The sequence below is a fragment of the Bombyx mandarina genome, chromosome 18 (genome assembly GCF_030267445.1).
Source record: "Bombyx mandarina strain Sakado chromosome 18, ASM3026744v2".
NCBI lineage: Eukaryota > Metazoa > Arthropoda > Insecta > Lepidoptera > Bombycidae > Bombyx > Bombyx mandarina.
Window position 1 is genome coordinate 1,055,047 of NC_143224.1, and position 13,242 is coordinate 1,068,288.

Genomic DNA, 13,242 nt, shown 5'->3' on the forward strand with positions numbered 1-13,242 from the left:
ACCATGGTCCTCGTAACAGTGACTGGGTTGTGGGGGCGACCGAGCTGCATAACGACAGGTCGGTGGTCTGAGTCGAGCTCTGACATTGCTTCGATGGAACGCAAGCGCAGAGTTACGTTCCTAAGTAATGCCAGGTCTATAGTGCTCGGACGGAGCGCGATGTTATACGGATAACATGTTGGAGTTGGGGGACCGACTATTTCAAAGGTGAGGTCGTCTATAAACGCGTCGAGACGCCTACCGTTAACGTTAGTACGATGGCAGTTCCACCTAGTGTGGTGGCAATTTAAATCGCCTGCCAGGATGACGGAGTCTCCCATGCCGAACAGTGACTCGATGTCACGGCTCAGAAGGGGCTTGTCCGGGGGGAGATAAACGGATGCGATGACGATCGGCTGGTGTCCCGTCAGCGAGATACGGCACACTGACGCCTCGATATGTGAGAGCGAGGGAGTATCGAGAGGGACAACGTGCAGGGCCCGCCTATAGTAAATGGCAGTCCCGCCTTTGGAGGCGGTGAGTCTGTCATTCCTAACCATGACGTAATTCGCGACTTTCGGGTCGCGACGCGAGGGCTTCAGACAGGTTTCCTGCACTAATAGAATATCTACAAGATTATCGCGGAGGAATTCGAAAATTTGATCGCGTTGCCGCGCGAGTCCGTTAGCATTGTAGAATGCTAACGTAAGGGAATACGGTTTTTCTCTACCTTTTTGCGCCATTGGTTACCGGTAAAGATTTTATAACGTACGCGACACGGACTCGTAAACGTCCATGTGATCGAAAGCGGCCGCGAGCCGCTGTTCGGGGGTTACCGACCTACGGATAGCGTCAGCGAACGATCGCAGACGGTCGAAGTTGACCGCGGTGACGAAGTCACGCACGAGCGCGAAGTCGTTGGCGGCAGAGGGTTGCGGGGGACGGAACGCGGGCGCGGGGCGAGGTGCGAGCAGGGGCTGGGGCGCGGGGCGTGTCACGAGCGGGGGCGGGGGTGCGGTTTCCGTTCCCGCCTTCGTATACGGCAGCGGTTTTTTCCACGCCGACACCGTGGGAACTGCAGCCGGCACGAAGGCGGGTTTCGGCACTGAAGGCGCCGAAGTCTTTGGGCCGACGGTTCGGGGGCTGGGTGGGTCGGACGTTTTCGCGGAGCCCTAGGACATCCACGGTAGTTCGCGGGGTGCCCTTGCTTAAGGCATAGGACACAGCTTGGAGGTTCGGTCGCGGTTTCCCTAACACGCGAGCAATCTAGTGTGGCGTGGTCGCCGAGGCACTTTACGCAGCGGGGGCGCGCGTGGCAATTACGAGCCGAGTGGCCGTAAAGCTGACATCGGTAGCACTGCCCGGGAGTGCCACGCTTATGGGGGGCTTCGATCGAGATCCCGGATAGGCCGCTAATTGTCGTGAGACATGCGATCTTCTTTTTGGCCTCCGGGGTGGGTTCTAACGCCACGAGTATCATATTATAGGGCTGTTTGCCCCGCCCGCTGTGCATCCGGTGCACACTAACTATCGGGAGGGCCTGAGCGGTCAGATCCTCCTTAACATAGTCTATGTCCAACTCCTTGGGGACTCCGCGTACTACTACGCGGAGCTCGCGGTCCTCCTGAAGAGCATAGGTGTGGAAACCTATGTTCTCCTTTCGGAGGTATGCTGAGAGGGCCCTATGGTCGCCCGGCGTTGCGACCTTAATCTGAATCCCATGCGCGACGTTACGCGCATGGGTGTAGTTAATTTTATTTGCCTGAAGGGCCTGGGACACGCGATTCCACGCTGTCTTCTCTTGAAGTATCAGCGGGGGCGGGGCAGCTACTTTGGGAGCGGGCGCGGGCTTGGGACGCGGCGGCGGGGTTACGCGGCGAGCGGAGTCCGACTCCGGTGTCACGACTACCTGCGGGCGGGAGGCGGTCGCGGATTTAGTTTGCTTCGTCGTGGAGCTCCGGGACTCCACGGCGCGAGTACGCTTTTTTCCGCGCGTTACGGTTTGGAACCCATCCGAAGTTCCAGGCTGAGGGCTTGACGCGGATTCGAAATCCATCTCCGATTCGGTATCGGAGCCTGAACTCGAAACGATCGAGGTCGCGACGGATGAAGCGCGCGATGACGTAAACGACGCGGGCGCGGGGGTGGGGGTAGCGTTAGGCGCTACGTGAGCCGCATCGTGGGAACGTGCGCTCGAACTTGACGCGGCGACGGGGGGCGCGCGGCGTGCCTCCGAGGCACGTTTGAGATACGCGGCGACGGACGCGGGGGGGGAGGGATTGCCACGGGCGGCCCTAAACTCTAGGTACTCGGCCCTAATTGACGGGTACCTATCCCGGAGGAACCCGACAATATCACTAGCGTCTTCTTTCTCCATTCTTCGGTCTTCTTGCCCGGGGGGCGGCCCCGGGACTTTTGTTGAACTCGCCGAAAGGCGAGGCCCCGGATAGGATTTGTAACCCCCCTGTGCTGCAGGACAGCAAGGAGCAGGGGGGGGGAATGCCTATGCCGTGAAAACGGCAATCGGCGGGGAAAAGGAAAGGAACCCGCTCGGGCTGTATAGTGCTACAGCAGGCAGAATCGCGAGCGGGGGTCTAGTCTTGAAAAAGACTGTTGTTTTTGGGAAGGGTTAGGAAATCGCTAGCCTGTGAGTGCCACAGGAAGCTGAACGTAGCGATTGGTTTTGCCTTGAAAAAGGCAGTTGGTAAGGGTGGGTTCGCGGTTACAAAACTTTAGCGCACAAAAATGGACCTCGATACGCAGATCGCAAGCGACCAACGGATCGGCACGTCCGCACTACTGAATTGTACGCACGATGTATTCACGGTCACTACACTGTCGAGCACAACTGTGAGTTCAGAGACGCAGCTCGCAAGCGGGCCACGGATCGGAAAGCACGTCCGCGCACGACCGAGTCGTGAGCGAGAATGTGGATGAACTCTGCTCCGAATCTACTCTAATTCGTCTAAATGAATAACTCTAGAAATAATTATTATCAAACACAACATTTTCCACTTAGACCACCCCTGCGCGTCGTGTCCATCAGAAAGTAAAACAGAAGCTATCCAATGAACATTAAACTAGTGTATTTCTAGTGAAGGCATTACTATAAAAAGGATATTTCTCTGCGCGCGTTCCTCGATTTTATCTTTATCATTGGTTTCCTTTTAATTTTCTCACTGGAATTTTATTATTTGACCCGTATTATTTTTATTGCCATTATTTAAACGAGTTATATGATTTTACGAAAAGAACGTCTCGCTCAAATCAGTATTAAGTCACAAAGCAAACTGAATTGAACTGTATTCATAAGAAAAATCAGATTGTAGGTATTAGTTTTCGAAATATAAATCACTGCATAGTATAAAACAGAGTCGCTTTCTCTGTCCCTATATCCCTATGTATGCTTAAATCTTTAAAACTACGCAACGGATTTTGATGCAGTTTTTTTAATAGATAGAGTGATTGAAGAAGAAGGTTTATAATAATATGTATAATAATATCCATTAAATAGTGGAGAAATCAATAATAAATTACAGTTTCCGAAGCGAAGCGAGGGCGGGTCGCTAGTTGGTAATAAGCGTATTCGAAGTCAGTGAATACGAGAAACAGTGGTGGAGGACCGGTTAAATAACCAAAAAAAAATCTGTTAATTATGACGTCATCATTACAATAGTACCAGCGAACAAAGGTCATACGAATTAATTTCAAAGCCATAGATTTATTATAAGTGTCTGATTTAAGACACGTTCGATAGAGAGCGTTAATTTTTATGTGCAATCTCTTGAAAGGTTTTTTATTTATTACGAGTACGTTATGTATATTTCAGCCCAATGAAACCCATCAAAAATTCTATATTTTTTGAGAGGCTATGCCAGCGTTACGTAATGATTAGGTGAGCTTTCGGGGCTCTAATATGGGGGGGGGGGTTGCTAACACTAGCCCTAGCAAGAGCAGTACTTCGCAGAATCTACCACCGGATCGGAAACGTGACCCACTGAGAAGATCCGTCGAGAAACTATGTCTATAAAGTCTATGGGCTAGTTTACGGTGAACTTAGTTTTTCACTGGTGGTAGGACCTCTTGGGAGTCCGCACGGGTAGGTACCACCACCCCGCCTATTTCCGCCGTGAAGCAGTAATGCGTTTCGGTTCGAAGGGGTAGCCGTTGTAACTATACTGAGACCTTAGAACTTATATCTCAAGATGGGTGGCGCATTTGCGTTGTAGATGTCTATGGGCTCCAGTAACCACTTAAAATCAGATGGGCTGTGAGCTCGTCCATCCATCTAAGCAATAAAAAAAAAAGAACATAGCTTGACCTACCTAAAAGCACCGTTAGTGGACATTTCAATGAGCTTTACAGTAACATTCTGGACTTAGCTCACGCGGCAATCACTGGAGACACATAGTCTGTAATATAGATCGAAATTTTCGGTGAACGCCGCCTCTCGATACAAAATGGGTCACGTTTTAATAATTTAATATTTTTATGGCAACACCCATGAGACACTAAAATCGTATGAATACTCGGGTAACGAATCAAAGAGATTCTTTCCCGAGACTTTTCATTTATAGCACTGAGTTACACAAATTTTATGATTTTCGCTTGAGATTTCAGTGTTGACATTTATAAATTTCTTAGCATCAATGGAAATATCAGTACATGAAAATCACAAAGGCAGAATCTTTCATCAGCCATGCTCGACCGACTAATGACCTGAATACTGATGTCTAGAACTTGTTTATTCCCTAAGATGGGTGGACGAGCTCACAGCCCACCTGATGTGAAGTGGTCACCGGAATCCATAGACATTAGTAACGCATATACCCACCTGGAGACGTGTTCAAATTTTCCGTTTTCACAGTACAACGGCTGCCCCACCCTTCAAACCGAAACGTATTACTGCTTCACGGCAGAATAAGGCAAGGTGGTGGTACCTACCCGTGCGGACTCTCAAGAGGTAGTAAAAGTTCAATAAAATCATATTCTAAATTATATAGCGCCAATGTGTTTAAAATAGATAATTTAATATATGAAATATTAATATTCGTGTCGTATTTACACGATCACTTAAACGTATGACATAATAAATTATCTTTTTGGCGTTCATCGCGCGAGTGAAAGGAGCTTAGCTGATTCGTACAATGCTGTTTGTTGATTCGCATTGTTTCGTAATCGGCTCGTTGGTCTAGGGGTATGATTTTCGCTTAGGGTGCGAGAGGTCCCGGGTTCAAATCCCGGACGAGCCCGAATTTTTTAAATTCGTCCAACACCCCCAATTAATATCAAAAGGAATAAAACATGAACTGCTCTATGGAGTCTCGGCTTTCTATCCGGCTTTTTATGTTTTCATTATGAGTTTTCTTAATCGTTCAATATTCTTTTAAAGTAGACGTCGTCACAGAAGACTAGCCACACGGTTTTCGGTAAAGTCTTTAACTGAGTGGTGGCATAATACCATCCTACAATTCCATAATGCAACTATCTTAATTAATTAACTAAACAACGTAAACTAAGGAATATATTGGAGAATAGGCTGTACACATAATGAACAGCTCAAAATTTTGTTTCACTAAAGTGATATTGATTGATGACTAGCTGACCCGGTAGACTTCGTAGTGCCTAAATCGACAAATAAAAGACCTAAACTTTTGTATAAAATAAAATTAAAACAAACAAAAGGAATCCGCCTGACGTTGGACACATCAAAGGAAAAACAAAATTGTTATTTTTATTTAATTCCTAGCATTTTCATATTTATCTAACTTGAAAACCTTCTCTGGACTTTCACAAATAATTCAAGACCACAATTAGCCAAATTGGTCCAGCCGTTCTCGAGTTTTAGCGAGACTAACGAACAGCAATTCATTTTCATATATATTTTATGGATATAGATAGATAGATTGGACGTAATGACAGCCCGAGCGGGTTCGAACCGTCATGCTGTCTAGGTTAACCGCAAAACTGCCTTTCTGGTCTAGAGGGAGGCGCAGTTGTTAAGCAATACTGATGAGACTTCAGCCTCATGTCTTAAGACGAGAGGCACCATTCACTTTGTGACACCTGTGCTCTACTTGTCACCTTAACGTAGAGCTGAGAATACGCAGTGATTTTATTACGGAGCTCTGTATTTGAAATATCTGGCATGATGATGAGGTGTTTCTGGTACCTATAGCCGACGATGATGGTCTTTTGATGCATTTCCTAAAATGTTTGCTACGTAGCACCTAACTCTACAATACTCTACCCTTATACTTCGATTGAAAGAGCCGTTAGGCACACTAACCAGAATCGTGAAGTTAAAAGGTAGCTTTTCTTCAAAGATCCTGTGAAGAGAACAGCTGATAAATACACAACTACCGTCTGAACTACCCATAATGATTAACGTCTAAGATTGTGACTTAAGCACTGCATTCCACTATCTTAATTACCCTATAATTTATCAACAGTATAACATAAAGACGTATTGATTCTGTACTCTTGGTGGCTGGCTTGTTGTTCTGGGAGAATTATTATCGCTGACGGTGCGATATTTACCGGGGGGATGGGGCTGCCGCGTTTCTGTAGCGCGTCGGAGATGCTTGCAAACGCCGGTGTTGCGGCTTTGCCGCAATACTTAGGAAACGAGCAGCATCCTTGATGCAGCGAGTACGTGGCGGCTCCAATGTGTTACCTGCAACTCATTGCGAGCAGAATGGAGACTGATTGTCCATTCTTCTTAACATGGAATCGTCTGCATGTGGCTGGATAAATATATGTAAAGCATATATCTCCAAATTGTATTTTCATATATGGGCAAAAATATGTTCTGAAATAAATTATTATTATTATTATATTTAAGGAAAATATACCAATATCTTCGAGTAAACTGCGCGCACGGAGTTTGATATAGGGGAAGCATAATGCGGGAGATGTACTTCATCTTAATTTTTAATGGAAGATAGCTGGATAAATGTATGTAAATAACAAAAAAGATATTTGACCTTAAAATTCGATGACTTAACGATTACGAAGAATGCATGTTATGAAAGGCACTTTCAAATCAGAATACAATCTAACCACGTGACGCTGTACGCAGTGTTGCTTGATGTAGGTCAACTTTCACCGAATGTGCTGATGACGCTGCCAACGCGCACTGTGCGTTCTGTTATTTGTATGTACTAAACAGTCGGCTCGTTGGTCTAGGGGTATGATTTTCGCTTAGGGTGCGAGAGGTCCCGGGTTCAAATCCCGGACGAGCCCAATTTTTTTTGGGAAATAATTTCATAATATCCAATTCTACGTGCGGATGACCGCTTTCAATTGGATGTCCTATATGCTCATCTACTTATTAAAGTTACTATTAAATTATATCAAGTTAATTTGTTTTTTTTTCAAGCCTTCGATCTAATAGACAACAATTCAAAACATCAAAATCCAGTACTAGATAAACTATTTTTAAAACAACACTGTAACCTCAATCTCGTAGTCTAAATTATAGTTATTCAATAGGCAGTCTGTCTGACACTAGTACTCTTAAGGTATCTTTGAACTGGGGCAGTAAATAGGCATAAGAGTTAGTAGAAGTGAAGATCTGAGATCCTTTTTTTTATTGCTTAAATGGGTGGACGAGCTCACGGCTCACCTGGTGTTAAGTGGTTACCGAAGCCCATTGACGTAACGTAAATGCTGCCGCCCATCTTGAGACATGAGTTCTAAAGTCTCAGTTTTAACAGTACAACAACTGCCCCGCCCTTCAAACCGAAACGCATGTCTACTTCACGGCAAAAATAGTCAGGGTGATGGTACCTACCCATGCGGACTCACAAGACGTCCTACCACCAGTAAGAAATCGAAATTACAAACGCATAATAATGAAGTACCTCGCATGTTATGTCAAACATCATATCACACCCATATCACGTAAAGTCCTTTACAAAGAATATAAACTGATAAAACTCTGTAAAAATATAGTTGAGAATTATAGCTGCAATAAATAAGATTAATTGTGGCGATAAGTAGTTCAGACCTATCTAACACCGAATTAAGAAATCCGACTACAATTGATTTAATTTCACGAAATATAGTTCATTTATTAGTGGTTGGAAGATCTTCGCTATGTAGTAGTTTCCATGTGAATTAGTTTTTTTTATAATTAACTAGCGACCCGCCCTCGCTTCGCTTCGGAAACATTAAATTTCATTATTGATAGGCGAAGCCCGCCATGTTGCGCGCGGTACGACAATAACTGCGGGTGACGCCACGGAGCGAAGCTAGTCTAAAAAGTAGCCTAAGTTACTCCTTATATCATCAGCTACCTATTAGTGATAGTCTCATCAAAATCGGTCCAGCCGTTCTAGAATTTAGCCGGAACAAACAGACAGACAGACAAAAATTGTGAAAATGTTTTTTGGTGTATATACCGTATTATATTCATATGCATGTAGTAAAAAGCGGTTATTTCAATATTACAAACAGACATTCTAATTTTATTTATATGTATAGGTTCGTTTTTGTCCCATGTGATTTAGCAAAGAACATTTGTGGTTCAAGGCAATACCGTGTTCCTTGCGACTGGCGGTTTGCGGTCAAGTTCGGAATCTTACCTTTAATTAAAAAAAAATACACATAAATTCAGGTCCAGCTTCAAGCTGCGATACTAGAGACAGTTAGAATAAATCTCTGACCTCAACATTTTGTATATGTATCGAGAAAGAATGTGCCAAACGTTGTATCGCTGAATATCCCCGAAGCAGCTGACAAAACTAAAAGTTTTGGAGCGTAACCCGAATTGTACGGGCTCTTGGACCAAATCCAGTTCAAGCCATTGTTGCACTTTTAACGGAAAAAAACTGTTTCAAGGTGGCACATTTTTTAATAGCTAACTATATAGTAAAGCTATGTTCCGATGTGACAATCCTTGTTTCCTTTAAAAAACTTTTCTAACTGATCTAGTCCTGCAAAAAACCTTTTTCTCTCATCAGACTGCGGACGAATCCTGCTGGACAAACATAGGTCTCTCCCAAAGCTCGACGCAATAACCAGACCTCACAATAACGAACACGTAAGAAAATTCAGCCCAGTCGAGATGAGCGATTGATTTTTATTTTTATGGACACAGGCACCTTAGGTCCATCTTGGTATCCGTTTGTCCAATCTGATCAATGTTGTTAGCTTTTAGGTAGCACTACGTACCATAATTAGTTCCAGTTTGAAAAGTAGGATAGCCCTTGTACCGATATGATCGAAATTGAAACTTATGATACAACAAATGATACAACAGTAACAGTTTTACTCGTGGTAGGAAATCTTGTGAGTCCACACGGGTAGGTACCGCCAGCTCGCCCATTTCTGCCATGAAGCAGTAATGCGTTTCGGTTTGAAGGCTGGGGCAGCCATTGTACTGTACTGAGACCTTAGAACTCATATCTCAGGGTAGGTGGCGGCATTTACGTTGTAGATGTCTATGGGCTCCAGTAACAACTTATCATAACTTAACGTGAGCTCGTGCACCCACCTATGCCATAAAAAAAATTACAAAATCATTTTAAAGTATAATTTAGAGAGAGTTCGTAATCGGCTCGTTGGTCTAGGGGTATGATTTTCGCTTAGGGTGCGAGAGGTCCCGGGTTCAAATCCCGGACGAGCCCAGTTTTTTTTGTGTGTTATGTATTAAGCTACAACTGCGCAGAGCCACTACGTTCTAGAGTAGTTTTTCCAAATAACACCTGACTTAAGAATTAATTCTTCTCCCCGGTTTTTCTCAAGTGCTATGACACGTCCTGGTTCAAACTAGCTGGAGGAAAACCTTCAACAGTAGACAATGGCTTGGCATTGCTGACGTTAATGAGCAACATGGTGGGCCGTATATCCTTCTGTGTACAAATGCAAGAAAAGGAGGATGCTAATTTATATAAAACAAAAATGTTACATTCATTATACACGTCGCCTTAAACACGTCATTTCGGATCCTCCCGATCTATTAACGGTGCTTTTAGGTACCTCAAGCACCGGTCACCTTCTTCGCCGAACCCGTCACATGCGACGAAGGGCTTTACGAGTAAATGAACCCATAGACACAGCCCACTGAGTTTCTCGCCGGATCATCTCAATGCGTCGCGTTTCCGATTCGGTGGTAGATTCAGCGAAGCACTAGGGCTTCGTGCTAGGACCAGTGTTAGCAACATTTCCGTTTTGAGCCCCGTGAGCTTACCTACACGTCAAGGAGAAGCTGAAAAAGCCTCTCAAGGCTATCAGGATAGGTAGGGAAAAAAACATTATACAGTGTCCATTTTTATTAACCGGAATTTTTGAATTGACCTTATTAGGTTTGTCCACTCGAACCCACTCTCCTTAGTTTCTGAATCGCCCATCGTTCGCGATCGCTTTTTAACTTTAAGTAAAACTTTATCTTTGCTTACACGCATGAATATCTAAGACGCTACTGTCGTAACCCTTAAACCCATTAAACCTGGTGAATCGCCCAACTGTTCGATAACACGAACATCACTTGTATTAGTTAGTTCATAGAGATTAGATTTCAATTTTCAACTTTCTTCTTTGAATGACGAAAATTGGCACTTAGTTATTCAATGATTGCTCGCGGATTGATAATTCGATTTATCAGAGGATTGCTGACATCGTGATGTGTTCTACTATCAGTAACTCATTTACAATCCCAACTGGCTTGTGTTAGTACCGTATATTGCTTGTTTTACCAAAGTTATTTTAAGACTAATTTTTGCATCTGTAATGAACGATTTAGTGTTACTACGAAATTCGAAACAGCTTTTTTTCATTGCTTTTTTAGATGGGTGGACGAGTTCACAGCCCGCTTGGTGTTAAGCGGTTACTGGATCCCATAGACATCTACAGCACGACTGCCCTACCCTTCAAACCGAAACGCATTATTGCTTCACGGCAGAAATAGGCAGGGTGGCGGTACCTACTCGTGCGGACTCGCAAGAGGTCCTACCAACAGTAAACTTGATTGAAGAAGTTAATTGAACAGGACTTAATTGAAGTTCAATGGAAAAAATCAAACTTTTGATGCTCGTACCAAATAAAATGTACTTTTAACTACAACGATAAATGTCGCGTTTAATAGTAATGTCGCTTATACTAAACTAGATGATGACCGAGCTTTGCACGATTTTTTTTTATAATGCCATCTTGTTGTGTCTTTAAAGCAGTAAAAATAGTATTACTATTCGCCAATAGATGTCGGGAAGAGTCATAAAGTTGATTATCGATAAAGTTGATTATTGAAAACACGAATTAAACAACATTTTCTGAAAATAAATCGTTGCTAGATCGATTCATCGCCCCCGAAATCCCCTGTATACTAAATTTTATGAAAATCGTTGTTCCGAGATTCAGATTATATATATATTAATATACAAGAATTGCTCGTTTAAAGGTATAAGATGGCCTTTCAGCCCTCGATAATAAAACTATGTAGTTTATAGTTTAAAAACTAAAAAAGCACGCTTAAGCATCAAACCGGACTAACATATTATTACTCTGTTCATACTTAGGATCTTTATATTCTGCTTTAAAGGAGAAACACCTGGCATGCGTAAAGTAGGGTTTTTTAAATTTAGTAAGCTTCTTAGGCTTATCTAAAAGAGTTGCAATACCTCAACTGGAGTTCAACAAAATGATAATATCAATCAATAAATCAATTGTATGCACCAAATGAAAATGATTCTAAAGAAAAATCGATAAAATTTTACGAATCACTACAAGAAGCGCAAGCGCAGGCTGAAAATGTACTGTTAATGGGAAACTTCAATGCCAAGATAGGGATAGCTAAAACAAAAGAAGAAAATAATGGATGAAAAGAGCTAAGAACAAAGAAAATTAGATTAAGCTGGAGGAGGCCTATACCCAAATAGGGGTTCCTATCGAAGAAAAAGTTTGATGTAGGCAAATCAAATAAACAATAAAAAAAACAAAAAAAAAAAGAAAAAAAAATAAAAAAATAGATCAAAATGTAAAAATCATATTACTATATATTTAAGAATATTTACATGTAATACTTAGGTGATGGGAAATAAAAGGCTTTATTATTATTATTATTATTATTATTACTTGTCAGGATATTAGAGCTCAGTTATAAAATCATTGTATCTTCATCATTCATTAACGTGTCTGCAAATTTTCATGTTTATCAACTGCCATTGGAGACCGTGAAGACTCTTTTTTTTTATTTATTGCCCTTGTAAGCAGACGAGCATACGGCCCACCTGATGCCAGGCCCAGCTTACTTAAGGCGTCAAGTATTTCGGTGCTTCCTCGGAACTTTAATGACACTACTGTATTTTAATCGCTTATATTAATAAATACGTACTCCAATGAATACATACGAAAGCGAGAGCAATTGGAATATCAAATAAAACACATCAATATTTGCGTTCAAACAGAGAACGGTGAGAGCGCTCCCGCTGAGATCATTTCTCATTTTCAGTTTGATTATACTCGTAGTTTCAGCGGTACGTATTTATGATCTGGTTATCTCGGGCGCCTTGTCTTTTTAATTACATTAGGGAAAATTATTTCAAAGCCCTTGTCGTTTTGAGCACTATGCCACTGCCATATTTTAAATGCTTCAAATCTCCCTGACATGACTTAGGCACGAGCTTTTCAAGACAGGATTATCTTTAGTAGCTATTCTTGCATCGTGCCACGGGTAAATTAGGGACAGAAAAAATTTGTTGGGAAGAAACTGAGGAAAGAATACTGCTAATAAGGATGAGTTAAGATAATTTAGCCACAGCAGCTAGAGGTTGTTACGTACTACTAAATTTAGCAATGTTTTTTCTACAAATATGTAAGGGATCTCATTGAAACACACAAAATACTTAAAGAAAAAACGACAATAATATGACCTTGTTAAATAATAACCGATTGATTGTATCTGAATGATTTTTGGTACTTACCTTCAATTTTTACATTCAGGTGTCTGAATCTAAGATAACGAAGTATTTAACACTATCTGTGAATAATAATAGGAGCCATGTGTTATCTGCTAAAGACCTTACCGAGTGAAATAAGTTCAGGTGAAAAATATGAAATAAAAATATAATAATAAATAACCGGGAACAAATCACGCCGGTCATCCGGTTCCAATTTAGGATTCCCTATTTAATGGGTACCAGAGACATGCGTTTAAATTTATTTTTATTTTTTATTGCTTAGATGGATGGACGAGTTCTCAGCCCACCTGGGGTTAAGTGGTTACTGAAGCCCATAGACATCTACAACTTAAATGTGCCACCC

General features: G+C 42.5%; 1 protein-coding gene and 3 non-coding genes across 4 annotated transcripts in view; all 4 read left to right on the forward strand.

Moving 5' to 3' along the window:
* Positions 1–13,242, forward strand: part of LOC114239607 (dopamine D2-like receptor) — a 275,567-nt gene that overhangs the window by 133,606 nt on the left and 128,719 nt on the right. The gene's annotated exons all lie outside the window — the stretch shown is intronic.
* Positions 5,160–5,231, forward strand: TRNAP-AGG (transfer RNA proline (anticodon AGG)). The gene has a single exon. It is a non-coding gene; the product is annotated as a tRNA-Pro (tRNA).
* TRNAP-AGG (transfer RNA proline (anticodon AGG)) lies at positions 7,153–7,224 on the forward strand. Its single transcript has one exon. It is a non-coding gene; the product is annotated as a tRNA-Pro (tRNA).
* Positions 9,540–9,611, forward strand: TRNAP-AGG (transfer RNA proline (anticodon AGG)). Its single transcript has one exon. It is a non-coding gene; the product is annotated as a tRNA-Pro (tRNA).